The sequence below is a fragment of the Monodon monoceros genome, unplaced genomic scaffold (assembly GCF_005190385.1).
Source record: "Monodon monoceros isolate NGI ecotype Baffin Bay Population unplaced genomic scaffold, NGI_Narwhal_1 Super_Scaffold_22, whole genome shotgun sequence".
Taxonomy (NCBI): Eukaryota; Metazoa; Chordata; class Mammalia; order Artiodactyla; family Monodontidae; genus Monodon; species Monodon monoceros.
This window is the reverse complement of record NW_021703779.1, coordinates 114,078,630-114,093,657: the sequence shown is the minus strand read 5'-3', so window position 1 is coordinate 114,093,657 and position 15,028 is coordinate 114,078,630. Positions and strand designations below refer to the sequence as shown.

Here is a 15,028-nt window from a genome sequence, read left to right as displayed (position 1 = left end):
ACCCTGAGTGAGAGAAATCTTATACAAACAGATACATACTATATGATTCCACTCATATAAAGTACAAGACAGAAAAAAAGGAATCTATTGTCTTAGAAGTCAGGGCAGTGGTGCCCACTGGTGAGGGGTAGTGACTGGGAAGGGGCACAAGGCAGGTGGCTTTTGAATGCTGATGATGGTGTGTTTCTTAATCGGTGTGCTGACTGTACAGATGTGTTCAGTTTGTAAGGATTCATCAAACTCTACTCAGGATTTGTGCAGTTTCCTGAATTCATGCTATATGGCAATAGAAAATTCGTTTAAACATTAAAAAAAAGAACAAGAAATACCAAGGCCTGGGTCTCACTGCAGACCAATTAACCCAAAAGCTCAGTGTGGGGAGATCCCAACATTTGTATTTTTTAAAAACACCCCAGGTGGCTCTAATGTGCAGCCATGTGTGCAAACCAAGGTTAGGCGTTCCTGTATTTATCAATAGCTCCTCAGGGGCGATAGCCTGGCACGTAGCAAAGGGAACAAGTTCTGAAGTAAGGTACATCAACAATTACATTCTGGCTCCATTTTGCACTGGCAGTGTGTGGCATTTGTCTGGATCATCCCCAAACCTCAGCATAATGGGAACAATATCCCCTCCCTCCCAGGATTGTTGTGAGGATTAAATAAAATAATATACTTAAATCACCTAGCACAGTACCTAGAACATAGTAGGTGCTTGAGAAATGGTAGGTACTCAACTCCTTTTCCTCCTTCGTGTCTAAGTTCCAGTGATGAGCAGATTGCTGTTAACGAACAAAACTCACGCTCTCCAATTTCTCCTCCTGAATGAGTTTCTTTGTAAAGACTGAAGTAATATTATACTTGGGCTAGTGATGTCAAACGAATGTCGGACATTTCTGGGCCCTGGTCGCTCACTCTGTTCAGCACCTGCTACCCCCAAAAGGTGAACGGAGGGGCGGCAGACTGTAGGTAAATACAAACCACAGACTCTCCTTTGGAAAGCTCTGTCCCTGTCCTCACTCCTAAGAACAGCACCAGCCATGTGAGTTGGCAAAAAGAATAGAAAAAATTAATAGCTTGGAAGACATACCATCCATGAAATGTGCCAAATGAAACAGTTTTGTATAAAATGTCATGTTTTCATAAAAACAAACAAACAAAACAGAATCCTGGGCTGAGAGCAGGAGATTCAGGTGAGAGTTTTGATGATACCACCCGTCAGCTGTATGACTTTGCTTCACTAAACTTTTCTGTTTCTCTGGCCAATGAAAGTAATGCCATCTCTCCTACAGCCTTTACAAGGGCACAGTGAGTTTCAGATAAGATAAATAGAAAGCTTTCCAAAAATTGAAGCAGCAAAGAAAGGCAAGACTGGAAATTTACTTTTTTCCAAACTCCAATCACCAACCACCACCCTCCCTCCCCAAGACTGAGAACTCTCTGATATTAACTGCTCCAAGTGTACGCAGAGACTCCACCAGCCTGAAGCTCGCTTATGTAAGAAGAGACTGCAGCACTGCCTGGCATGTAGCATAATACTTTGCTTAAGAGAAATCCTTGGAAATGCCTCAGCTGAAGTACAAGGGCAAGTCCAGGCCTTACATTTTGGAGACAGGCGCTCTCAGTCACGGAACACCAGAACTGTGGCTCGAGCAAATGATGTCATCCGAGCTCCTCTTACCATGGTCAATGTCAAAAATTAAGACAGGAAGTTCAAGGACAAATTGTGGGGTTCCCAGGCAAATATAAGTTAGAAAAGCAGTTTGCACCTTAGAATCTTGCCTTAAAAGTTGTCTCCTATTCTGTAATGGTTTTTGGTTTATGTGAAGCTTTTCTTGACAAAAATATACATAGTTGCATAGAAAAATATATGCCCTTAGGACTCTATTTTTACTCCCACTACGCATTAAGAAAAGAAAAAAAAAATCATGTGAGTCACCCCTAGATCCAAAAACAATATCAAACCAAAATTTAAAATATAAGATTCTCGAAGAGACAGAGATAAACTTAAGGGCTCTCCACTCCAGAGCTAAGAAACGAAATCGCTCACATACCTGTTGGGTTCCTAAATGACTGGAAAATGAAAACTCGAAATTAACCACAGGCACGTTGAACACCTTGGAGACACAGGACTTTCCCCATCCACAGACCATTCCTGCGACAGACCTGTGTACTCAACACCGAAAATATCCCCAAATGTACAAATGCCGGGGGTTGAGGGGTGGGGGGAGGTCAAGTTAGTATCAAAAAAATGGTACTGTTGACTACCGCCCTGGTTCCGGGGGAAAGAAGGAATCCGGTCTGTTGCAAAGCTCGCGGCCAGAGGCGGACAACTCGCCCCTAAGTTTGGCGCTTCCCAGCTCTCCGTCCGCGGCCCCCGCCCCCGCTCCCCGCACCCCGGAGCTCAGAGCCCCGCGAGGCCCTGGCGGAGGACGGACCCCGCGGCCACGGCCCGGGGAGGAAAGGCGGCTCCTCTCCAACCGGGGTCCTTCGCCCCCACCCCAGGCCCTCGCGCGCTTCCCTTCCCCTGACGCCCTCGCCCCGGGGCAGGTCACCTGGCTCGGCCGCTGCCCGCTGCTCCTCCGCTTGCTCGCTCGGTCCAGCCGCGCCGCCGCCGCCTTCGGGAAGCCGCTCGCCCTCCCGAGTCACGGGGCCGGCGAGCGGGCGGCCGAGCCCGTGCCAAGGCTGCGGGAACAGTTCCACCCGGCCGGAGCTGGGACCCTGCCCCGAGCGCGGCCGCCACCAGGGCGAAACTGGAGAGCTGGGCTCGGCTCTCCGGGGCGGGGAGGGGCGGCTGCAACTTTGCTCCTGGACGCGGGCGAGGAGGGGGCGCCCGTCTCCAAACTCCGTGCAGCGCCCGCAACCTCTCCAGTCCGGGGATTTTTTTTTAATGCCCCCCTTTTTTTTAAAATAAAGGGAAGCCAGATTCTTGCCCTCAAGTTCTTGTTTCCAGAGCGGCGGGGCCGCTGGGAGGGCGGAAAGCTGGGTGCGGGAGACGCGCCCCGCTGGGTGCGCTGGCGGCGAGCCGGTCGAGGGCGCGAGGGGCAGCGGCGGACGGGCAGCGGCTGCCCTGGGAAGCCGCCTTCGCGGCCGCTCCGGACCCTGCTCTCAGTACCTCGCTGGCCCCCTCCAGCCCGGCGCCCAGAGCTCGGGAGGAAAAGCGGCCTGGAGGGACGGGCCAGCGGCGTGGAAGCAGTGACCCGGACCTGGATCGCCGAAGTAGGAACTGGAAGTGACAGCGGCGCAGGGTAGGGCAGCAGCAGCAGCAGCCGCCGCCGCCGCCCGGGTAGCCGTGGCAGCAGCAGAAACCGCGGAGCAGCGGCGGCCACACTGCGCATGCTGCTGCCGCCCAGTTCGGCCCCGAGCCCCGGGCTGCCGCCGCCTGGCCTGTAGCGGGCCTCTGCCAGAGCCTCGGGTGGGAATCCCGGCCTCACAGAGCAGCCCTGCCTGGTGGCCCGCTTCCTCCTCCAGCCCCCGACGCAGCTCGGACCCCCCAAGCTCTTTGGTGAGCCGCTGAGACACCCCAGCAAGGAAGCGCTCTCCAGCGGCCCTCCACATCCCTCCTTTCCCCCAGCTGTCCTGGCTGCCCTTCCCGGACTCTCGGATAACAGGCCCCACATCAGATCGTCTCTTTGATGGAGAATGAAAAGGTTCGTGATAGATGGGAAATATTTCCGACCTTACTTGAAGTCCAGTTTTTACAGAAATACAATGCACTCGGTAGATTAGGATGGCCAGAGTCATGGGTGTCATTTGATGTACCTCACGGCAATTCCAGTAGGAGTGTCAGATTGGCTCAACAGAAAGAAAAAAAAAAAAAGACCAACAACTTACAAAATCCTCTTTAGTCTTCCCACTAGCTCAAATTGAGCGGCTAAATATACAAGGCTTTCCCCAGCGGAAACTGATGGAAACGGGCCAGTTAAAAACAGTGTCCAACAGTGAGACATTACCAATCACTACTCCAGTCTCTTCATTTGACAGATGAGTCAACCGAGGCCAAGGGAAGGGGACTGTGGCTTCTCCGAAAGAAGGTGGCAGGTTCAGGGTCTGAAGGAAGGTCTGCTGCTACCCACTGCAGCTACTGCTTTGTTGCCTGGCCTTCTGCCTCACTCCAGGCACTTGGCTCCAGGGAGGCTTTGCTCTCCTAGAGCCGGAGCTCTCTTACCGGAGATTTCGCCTTGACTCATGATGAGAGCAGCCCCTGGGAAATGGCAGATCGTCCATCCCACAGGCCCCACTTTGCGGAGGGCGCCCCTGCTGTTCCAGTGACAAGGCAGACAGGAGGCAGTGAGACGGAGGCAGTGAGACGGAGACAGGAGGGGGCAAAGAAAAAGCCATACTGATAGCAGCTGATGAGAGAGAGACAGAGAGAGAAGGAGGAAGAAAGAGAGACAGAAGCACTAACTGAGCCTCACATACAATCAATGATATCCTTCATGAACAAAACATCTTTTTTACAAAGTAGGGTTGGCCCAGGAGCAGAATAGGAGAGGGTAGGGTATCCCTGGCAATGTGTGGGTCATAAGGGTGGCAGGTGACAAAGCAGAAGTACCTGTTGGGGATGAGGCAGGGAGAAAGGCTGGCTGAAAGGAAAACCAGAGGACTAGAGCTGAGACACACCAGTCCTTCCTGGGGCTGTAGCCAGGACCATGCAATCAGAGAGGTAGCACCCTGGCCACTCTCAGATGATCGCAAGAACTGTATCTGTCCCTGATTCCCGCCAAGTTCAAACGCAGAACAAAGACAAAACTAGCATTGCTAGGACAGTGTTGTCAAGGGGCTTCCTGGTCACATTAGCGACACACTACCTAGACATGAGGATTCTTCCATATGTTCTGGAAGATTTTCTCTTGAGGCCTGAGTGTCCTCCCTGCCCCCTCCATTCTGTAAATAAATAAATAAGAAAGATGTATTTGTTTTGCAGAAAAGGAAATACAAATGAACTATAAAGGCATGAAAGATATCCAAACTCACTAGGAATCATGGAAGTCAAATTATAGCAATAAATGAAATACCATTTTCACCCAACGTTTTAGCAAACATTGAAGATAAATAATATCCAGGGCCACCAGGGACATGAAGAAGGCACTTTCTACGCTATTGGTAAGAGTATAACGTCAGCATTTTTGTAGAGGAATTTGAGAGTATCAAATTTTCACATAGTAATTCCATTTCTATGAAGAAAGATGCATCAAGAATAATGACAGATGTGCACAAATCTCTATGTGCATCTACAACATGATCCATTGGTATTTATCCCAGGAATGCAAGATTGATTTAACAGATGAAAATTAATCAGTGTAACACAACATATCAGTACAATAAAGGACAAAATCAGTGGTCATCTTAACAGATGCAGAAAAAGCATTTGACAAAATCTGGCACCCTTTCGTGATAAAAACACTCAAAACCTAGGAATAGAAGGGAACACCTTCAACCTGATAAAGAGCATTGAAAACCCACAACTATCATGATGCTTAATGGTGAAAAATTGAAAGCTTCCCCCTAAGATCAAAAACAAGACTAGGGTGTCCACTCTCATCACTTCCATTCAACACTGTATAGAAGGTTTCAGCCAGGCATATTAGTCAAGGAAATGAAATAAAAGGCATCCAGATTGGAAAGGAAGAAGCAAAAGTATCTCTGTGCACAGATGACATGATTTTGTACAAGAAAATCACACGGAATCCAATAAACTATTAGAACTAATGAACAAGTTAAAGTTGAAGGACACAAGATCAATATACAAAAATCAACTGTATTTCTATGCACTTGCAATGAACAACCCAAATATGAAATTAAGAAAAAAATTATATTTGTAGTAGTATCAAAAGGAATAAAATACTTTGGAATAAATTGGACCAAGGAGACATAAGGCATGTACACTGAAAATTACAAAACATTGTTGAATGAAATTTTAAAGACCTAAATCAATGGAAAGACATCCTGTGTTTATGGATCAGAAGGCTTAATATTGTTCAGATGGCAATATTTTCCCCAAAGTAATATACAGACTGAACACAATCCTTATTAAAATTCCAGCTGGCTTTTTTGCAGAAATGGACAGACTTATCCTAAAATCTATATGGGCACACAAGGGATCCAGAATAGCCAAAATTATTTTGAAAATGCAGAACAACGTTGGAGGGCTCATGCTTTCTGATTTGAAAACTTACTACACAGCTACATTAAGCAATTCAGTGGGGGAAAGAATAGTCTTTTCAACAAATGGTGTTAAGACAACTGGATATCCACATGTAAAAGAATGAATTTGGACACCTATCTCACACCATACACAAAAACTAACTCAAAATGGATCAAATAACTAAATGTAAGAGCAAAACTTGAACACTCTTAGACGAAAATGTAGGAGTAAATCTTCATGACCTTGCACCAGGCAATGGTTTTCTTAGCTATGATACCCAAAACACAAGCAACAAAAGAAAAAAAGATGAATTTGACTTCATCAAAATTTTAAAACTTTGTGTTTCAAAAGATACTGTCATCAAAATACCAATGGCATTTTTTACAGAACTAGAACAAATAATTTTAAAATTGTGTGGAAACACAAAAGACCCCAAATAGCCAAAAAAATCTTGAGAAAGAAGAACAGAGCTGGAGGAATTATGCTCCCTGACTTCAGACTATACTACAAAGCTACAGTAATCAAAAGAGTATGGTACTAGCACAAAAACAGACACATTGATCAATGTAACAGAATAGAGAGCCCAGAAATAAACCCACACACTTATGGTCAATTAATCAATGACAAAGGCGGCAAGAATACACAATGGAGAAAAGATAGTCTCTTCAACAAGTGGTGCTGGGAAAACTGGACAGCTACTTGTAAAAGAATGAAATTAGCACATTCTCTAACACCATACACAAAAATAAACTCAAAATGGATTAAAGGTTGGATACTATAACACTCCTAGAGGAAAACATAGGCATAACACTCTTGGACATAAATCACAGCAATATTTTTTTGGATCCTTCTGCAAAAGCAAAGGAAATAAAAACAAAAATAAACAAATGGGACCTAATCAAACTTAAAAGCTTTTGTACAGCAAAGGAAACCATTGACAAAATGAAAAGAAAACCTACTGAATGGGAGAAAATATTTGCAAATGATATGACCAATAAGGAGTTAATATCCAACATATATAAACAGCTCATACAACTCAACATCGAAAAAACAGACAACCAAATTAAAAACTAGGCAGAAGACCTGAATAGAGATTTTTCCAAAGAGGAAATGCAGATGGCCAACAGGCACATGAAAAGATGCTCAACATCACGCTAATCATCAGGGAAATGCAAATCAAAACCACAATGAGGGGCTTCCCTGGTGGTGCAGTGGTTGAGAGTCCACCTGCCAATGCAGGGGACACGGGTTCATGCCCCGGTCCGGGAAGATCCCACATGCTGCGGAGCGGCTGGGCCTGTGAGCCATGGCTGCTGAGCCTGCGTGTTCGGAGCCTGTGCTCCACAGCGAGAGAGGCCACAACAGTGAGAGGCCCGCGTACCGCAAAAAAAAAAAAACACAATGAGATATCACCTCACACCTGTCAGAATGGCTATCACGAAAAAGAACACAGATAACAAATGTTGGGGAGGTTGTGGAAAAAAGGGAACCTTCCTACACTGTTGGTGGGAATATAAATTGGTGCAGGGCTTCTCTGATGGTGCAGTGGTTAAGAATCCGCCTGCCAATGCAGGGGACATGGGTTCGAGCCCTGGTCTGGGAAGATCCCACATGCCGCGGAGTAACTAAGCCCGTGCGCCACAACTACTGAGCCTGCGTGCCACAACTAATGAAGTCCACATGCCCTAGAGCCCATGCTCCGCAACAACAGTAGCCACCGCAATGAGAAACCCGCGCACCGCAACAAAGAGTAGCCCCCGCTCACCGCAACTAAAGCCCATGCGCAGCAACAAAGACCCAATGCAGCCAATTAATACATTTAAAATAAATAAATAAACAAACAAATAAATAAATTGGTGCAGTCACTGTGGAAAACAGTATGGAGGTTTCTCAAAAATAGAGTTTTGTAGAAATGTAGAAAATGTAGAAAACATTATATATTAGGTTTGTAGATTAGGTTTATAGGTTTGCATATTAGGTGTATGTTAGGTTTGTAGGTTTGTATATTAGGTTTGTAGGTTTGTAGAAATGTAGAAAACAGTATGGAGGTTTCTCTAAAAATAGAACTACCACGTGACCCAGCAATTCCACTCCTGGGTATATAACCAAAAAAAGCAAAAACACGAATTCGAAAAGATACATGCACCCCAATGTCCATAGCAGCATTGTTTACAATTGCCAAGGTATGGAAGCAACCTAAGTGTCCATCAACAGATGAATGGATAAAGAATATGTGATATATTATACACACACACACACACACACACACACACACACACACACACACACAATGGAATACCACTCAGCCATAAAAAGAAGAAAATTTTACCATATGCAGCAACATGGATGGACTTGGCATTATGCTAAGTGAAATAAGTCAGACAGAGAAAGACAAATACTGTATTATATCACTTATATGTGGAATCTAAAAAAATACAACACACTAGTGAATAAAACCAAAAAAAAGCAGGCTCACAGATATAGAGAACAAGCTAGTGGTTACCTGTGGGGAGAGGGAAGGTGGGAGGGGCAATATAGGGGTAGAGGGGAAAAAAAGGGGTTATTATGGGATTATATGAAATCATGTGTGTGAAACTTTTGAAATTTGTAAAGCACTATAGAATTTAAAGGACTTTTCATTCAATAAAAAATAATTTTTAAAAATTAAATTAAATTTAAAAAAAAGAAAAAGGGGAAAATTAGAAAAAAAAGAGAAACTATCAAAGTCTGGGAGGTGCTTCAGAGATACCTTTGTCTCCCAGGTGTCTCAGCAGACTTCCCTGACCAGTTGCTAGCTGTGTGATCCCCTAGAGACCCTAGGATACTGTAGCCATATGAGAACACAAAGATGGAGGTCACTTGCAGAGGCCAACTGGCCACCCAGAGGGTCAGAAGGCAACAGCTCTTTCATGTGGTCACTGTGCCCCACAACCAACACTCAAATTGTCAGTGTTCTGCTGCATCTCCAGCTTCATTTTTCTACATTTCCAAATTGACCATTTCAAGCTGCCACTCTTTTTTATATAAATAATAGTGTGTTCTTGGCAATAATCAAGCCCTGCTCTTCTTGCTTTTCATACATTAACAGTTTTATAGCGTCAACAAAAAAGTATTCAGCATGCCCTATACTAGGCACTGTCTGAGAGATACTCTAAAGTGACAAGATACGGAAACAATCTAAATACCCATCAGTGGGTGAATGGATAAAAAAAGATGTGACATATACACACAATGGACTGTTATTCAGCCATGAGAAAGGAGGACATTCTGCCATTTGCGACAACAGGGATGGAACTGGAGCACATTATGCTAAGTGAGATAAGTCAGACAGAGAAAGAAAAATACTGTATGGTCTCACTTATATGTGGAATCTAAAAAAGTCAAACATAAAAAAACAGAGAGCCAAATGGTGGTTACCAAGGGGTGGGGGTAGGGTATGAAAAGTGACGTTGTTTAAGGGTACCAACTTGCAAGGAGTAGCAAATATGCCGTAGTGCTCTAATGCCCGCTGTAGTGAACACAGAGAACAATATTGTACTATACTTAGGTGATGTGAGCTACAACGGCAGTTATATTACAATATATAAATCTATCAAAGTAACACATTGTACACCTTAAATTTACACCATGTTGTATGTCAAATATATTCAATTTTAAAATAATTAATTTTTTTAAGTTTGCAAATATTTATGTTGATGTCTGTCTCCCTAGCTACTTGGGAGCTTGAGACTGGATGGTCAGTATTCTTGGCTGCTTGAGTACACCCCAGCTTTGCTTTCAGTCTCATTCCTTATGTGCTGATTTTATTAGGCTTCCCTCGGGGTTCTAGGAGTGCCTTGGTATGGCTGCTATACACCCCCTACAGACATAATTTTGCTTTTTTTTTTTTACAGGCATAATTTTGTGTACAAAACTACCTAGTGATAACAGTGTGAGCAGCTATTATGCATGTCTTATGTGCAGTGACATATGAAGTGTGTTTTAAGTGCATTATTTCATTTGATCTTTAAAACAGTCCTATGCAGTAGTTATTACTAATGTCTCCATTACACAGATGAGGAAACTGTAGCAGAGAGAGGCCAAGTAACTTTTCCCAGAGTCACACAGTCAGAGTCAAGACTCTGACCCAAGTCTGTCAAACTAGAGAAGGTATGTGCTTAACCATGATGCCAGATATTGCCTCCTTACAATATTCATCTGATGCTCAGGCCAGCCTGAATTATCAAAAAGAAATCAAAATATGCCTGGTGCCTTTCATGTAAGAAATGAAAATTATGTTATACTTTTTTAGAAAGATTTGTATCCATAGTGGCTAAAAATTAATGGAGTAAGCATTAGTTATCAGAAAAATCCACTTATGTGAAATGACTCGTTCTCCAACAATGCCAGACACAGGAGGTGTTCCTTTTTTTCTTTTTTTAAAATTTATTTATTTATTTATTTTTGACTGTGTTGGGTCTTCGTTGCTACGCACGGGCTTTCTCTAGTTGCAGAGAGCGGGGGCTACTCTTCATTGCAGTGCACGGGCTTCTCATTGCAGTGGCTTCTCTCGTTGCGGAGCATGGGCTCTAGGCGCACGGGCTTCAGTAGTTGCGGCTCTCAGGCTCAGTAGTTGTGGCTCGCGGGCTCTAGAGCACAGGCTTAGTAGTTGTGGCACACGGGCTTAGTTTCTCCACGGCATGTGGGATCTTCCTGGACCAGGGCTCGAACCCGTGTCCCCTACATTGGCAGGCGGATTCTTAACCACTGCGCCACCTGGGAAGTCCCCCAGGAGATGTTTCTGTATCATCTAGTATTCTTAGAACCACAAATAAGCTCGGTATACCTTCTGACAGCTTCAGAGTGCATAAATCACTGGCAACCTCACCATGGTTTTATTTATCAAATAAAAAAGAAAATACCATGATCTGCTCATAGCAGACATGATTCCATAAGGGATATAGACTAGGTTACACCTACCTCAAAAGCCATACACACTCATGTGCCCATGCACAAACACACACACACACACACACACACAGAGTGCTAAAATTTGGCAATAGGGAAATCTGGAATAAAATATTCAGAGACAAGCATAGCTTGATGCTATGGCTAACTTTAGGAAAAATTCGGAAGGAAGCAAAATTTATCTGGGGCAAAGGTACTTGTACTACTACTAATAGCTAACACTTGGAGAAGACTTGCTATGTAACACGCACTCTTCCGGGACACAAATTCATTGAAATCTCACACCAATCCTATGAGACAGGAGCTGCTATTCTTCCCATTTTACAGGTGGGGAGACTGAGGCAGAGAGGCATAGTAAAGTAACATGCCCAACGTCATAAACCTACTAGTGGGAGAAAACTGAGATTTGAACCTGAGCAGTCTAATGTCCGAATCCAGGCTCAAACCACTACTAATACTTCTCCACAAGTAATACTACTAATGCACATCCACACTTCTTATGTCCTTGACCCTGTGCTGAGCATTCTACATACATTACTTCATAGATCTTTGGAGGTTGGAGGTCTTAGCTCTAAATTATTATGCAGTATCTCATTTGATCCTTACCACAACCCCATAAGGTAGCTATTATTGTGTCCATTTTACAGATAGAAACACTGAGGCACAGAGACATTAAATAATTTGACACACAGGCGGAAGTATCACCTCCTTTTCAGCAACACCCCCTATACTTACTGTAAGGATCCACATAACATAAAAGAATGCAACGTAATTTAATTTACAATTTCTACCTCAGGGCCAGGTTCTTTCAAGGCCTCTGTTCTAAAGTGTTAGTGGGAAAAAGTGACAATAAGCTTTCCACTCTTCCCAACTCAGGGGGATTACAGTAACCCTCTGCAGCAGCCAGTGGTCTGCTTTGGGCTCCACTTAAGTAGGGACTCACACCATACAAGCTCTGGCACCGGAAGCCTGCTTTCACGGCTTGGGTGCTATTTTTTAAAGGTACCATATTTTGGTTTGGATTTGTTTTTAATTGAAGTATAGTTGCTTTACAATGTTGTGTTAATTTCTGTTGTATAGCAAAGTGATTCAGTTATACATATCCATACATTCTTTTTTATATTCTTTTCCATTATGGTTTATCACAGGATATGGAATATAGTCCTCTGTGCTATACAGTAGGATAAAAGGTACCATATTTTGCTCTTTTTTTTTTCTTTTCTTTTTTTTTTTTTTTTTTGGTGGCATGCAGGATATTAGTTCCCTGACCAAGGATCGAACCCTTTCACCCTGCAGGGGAAGCTCAGAGGGAAATCCAGAAGGTACATATTTTGAATTTTTATTTTGTTTTGTTTTGGAATTGGTTTCTGGAAAAGACAAACTAGCAAGCCACGACTGGGGACCACCGATCTTAACCATGGTTTCCATAAAATGCTTCCTCTGTTTCACAGTGAAAATAAACCAAGTACTTTTACTACAACACCATCTTCATTAGAAGAGTGAAAAACGATGACCACGAGGAAGGCAACCTGGGTGGGCTTACCTCCACTTGAAGGGCTGCACATCCTTTCAGGAAGTCATTGATGTTGTTGGTGCAGTCAGCTTCAGTTTGGGGCTCCAGACAGTACTAGGGAAACAGAGTCAAATGTCACTTGGAGACTGTCATCACATGTGGGTCACATCATTGCATCGTTCACTGATAAGTAGATAAGCTAGGCTTTTTAAGGCGGGGCCAACATTGCTGTCAATCCAGGAAGAGAAATTAACCACTGAAGGAAGTGATGCAAAAATCTAAACGGTCGGTCTTGTTTCAAATGTCACGAAACCCTTAGTCCCAAGCCGTCTCTACTTACAAACTTTTTCTCATGCTTTCTGCCAAAGCGTAGTAATAGCAAATTAGAGAGACCCTGAAAGTTTTTTGATCCTGGTTCCTGCTTTCAACCTATTACCACCCTCCGTCCTCCTCATGATAATTTATTAAAAAGTATACTTTCCCCTTCACTGTTCTCTACATTTGATCACATTTCTCAACATTTTCCCACCATTTTATCACTGTTTTTCAAGTTTGAGAAATTATAAGCAAAAGAATTGTACTCAGCATCGCATTCCCTGCTGACCTTAAGAAAATAATAGTAGGGCTCCACCTTTAAACTTACTTAAAGTGCCCACTTTTTGTTTGTTTGTTTGTTTTTTGTTTTTTTGGCTGCGTCAGGTCTTAGCTGCGGCATGAGGAATCTTTAGTTACGGCATGTGGGATTGAACCCAGGCCCCCTTCATTGGGAGCGTGGAGTCTTAACCGCTGGACCACCAGGGAAGTCCCAGTGCCCACTTTTTAAATCACATCCTCGTGACCATGGGTTTCCAACATTCACAATTTTGGATTTTTAAAAGAGAGTAAGGTTAGTTTCACTTTGAACACACGTTGCATTTGAAACATATATTTGGTTCCTATTGTTTTAACAGAATGTGTTGTAACATTTTGGATTATTTCTCCTGGTTGCCAAATAGCCTTTCTTTCTTTCAATGGATATTTTATTTCTTTGTGAAGAAAATCTACACTGAATTTAGTCATACCGTCAATAAACACCATCTGTATCTCTTATAAATCATCCCATTTTTCCTCAGACTCACATGTACCCCAAGTTCAGAACATGTCCTCAGTACACAGGGAGGTATAACATGCATCTCTATGACAGAGCAAGCTCGTGACATGGCTGTTCTCCTTGTCCCTCACACCAGTGGCGTAACAGGTTTTTACCGTACTAATCTTTGGTGGCCAATTACTAAAGGATAACATTTCATTTTCCGACTTTTTCCAACTACAAAAACAGAAAGTCGAAGTCTTAGAAAGATATTAAAGTAGGAGCGTCCCGTGACCCAGACAATCGAAAATCTCCAGAGTGACATTATTGCTGCTCTCTTGTGGTAAGCAACCCCAAAGATACTGCAGATTTCCCTTACCTTTTCTATAGAGCCAGGCCTAAGTCTGTTGATCAGTTTGCATAGCACTACCCCATTTTTCAGTGAGGACTTCAAGAACTCCTCCGGATCACAGATGGTCTTTTTGGGGGAATCTAATACTCCCAAAGATATAAGCCATGTCACGATGCGTTCTTCTGGATTCATTACTGAGGACTGTACACTCCGAACAGCTCTCTGGGGCAGCTGCAAGGACTAAGCCACATCCGCGATTGCATCTGCTGTTGTCTTCCTTTTTACGAGTTCTCTTCTCGTGCTCGCAGCGCAAAGCTCTAAAAGAACTTTTCTTAGACAACGGTGGAAGCCACTCCAATTATGGGATTTGGAAACCACGGAGCTCACACTCAAAGATGTGGAAATAGAATGAATGGGGGGAAAAAGAGTCCTGGATAACACTGGGTTCCTTTTTCAAAATCTGCAAAACAAATTCATTGGGATTAAAAAAGAAGAAGAAGAAATACATACACACACACACACACACACACACACACAAAAAAAACCAACGGGTGCAAGAGCTGTAAAGGAAGGAAGTGAGAAGGCTGCTGGGGAGGGAGGAGAGAGAAGGAAGCGAGTGCTCTGGGAAAACAGAGGTGAGCCAGCACTTCAGGGGACCTTAGAAATGAGATACTCATGGGCCAGTCTGGGAAGAAGCTGTCAATATATAATCTAGCCCCAGTGAAAATCTGGTTTCTGTCAGGAGGAAGATGCCAACTGGCTCTTAGGTCAGACAGATCTGAGCCTCGTGGGGAGCTGTGCTGGCACAACAAGGCTCAAAGAAGGTAGGCTGGGAAATTCTTCCAAGAAATGGCCACATGTCCTCACACCGTCTCACCAAGATGATATGTCACAATCGTGCCTTGCAAAACATGTTGAGTTGCACAGTGACAACATGCCGAGCAGAGGAAGATTGTGCCTGCTGTCAGCCATCACTGTGTATAAGCACAAGCTAGAAGAATG

The 15,028-nt window shown here is 43.9% G+C and overlaps 1 long non-coding RNA gene across 2 annotated transcripts; it reads right to left on the bottom strand.

The window, feature by feature from the left end:
• Positions 1 to 10,804: 10,804 nt before the first annotated feature.
• On the bottom strand, positions 10,805 to 14,522 carry LOC114906176. 2 transcript variants are annotated; one of them, XR_003796391.1, is made up of 3 exons: positions 14,054 to 14,522; positions 12,636 to 12,719; positions 10,805 to 10,864 (listed from the first exon to the last, which is right to left on the bottom strand). It is a non-coding gene; the product is annotated as an uncharacterized LOC114906176 (long non-coding RNA). The 2 variants fall into 2 exon arrangements; XR_003796390.1 differs by lacking the exon at positions 10,805 to 10,864 and having other exon boundaries at positions 12,291 to 12,719; positions 14,054 to 14,514.
• Positions 14,523 to 15,028: the final 506 nt, after the last annotated feature.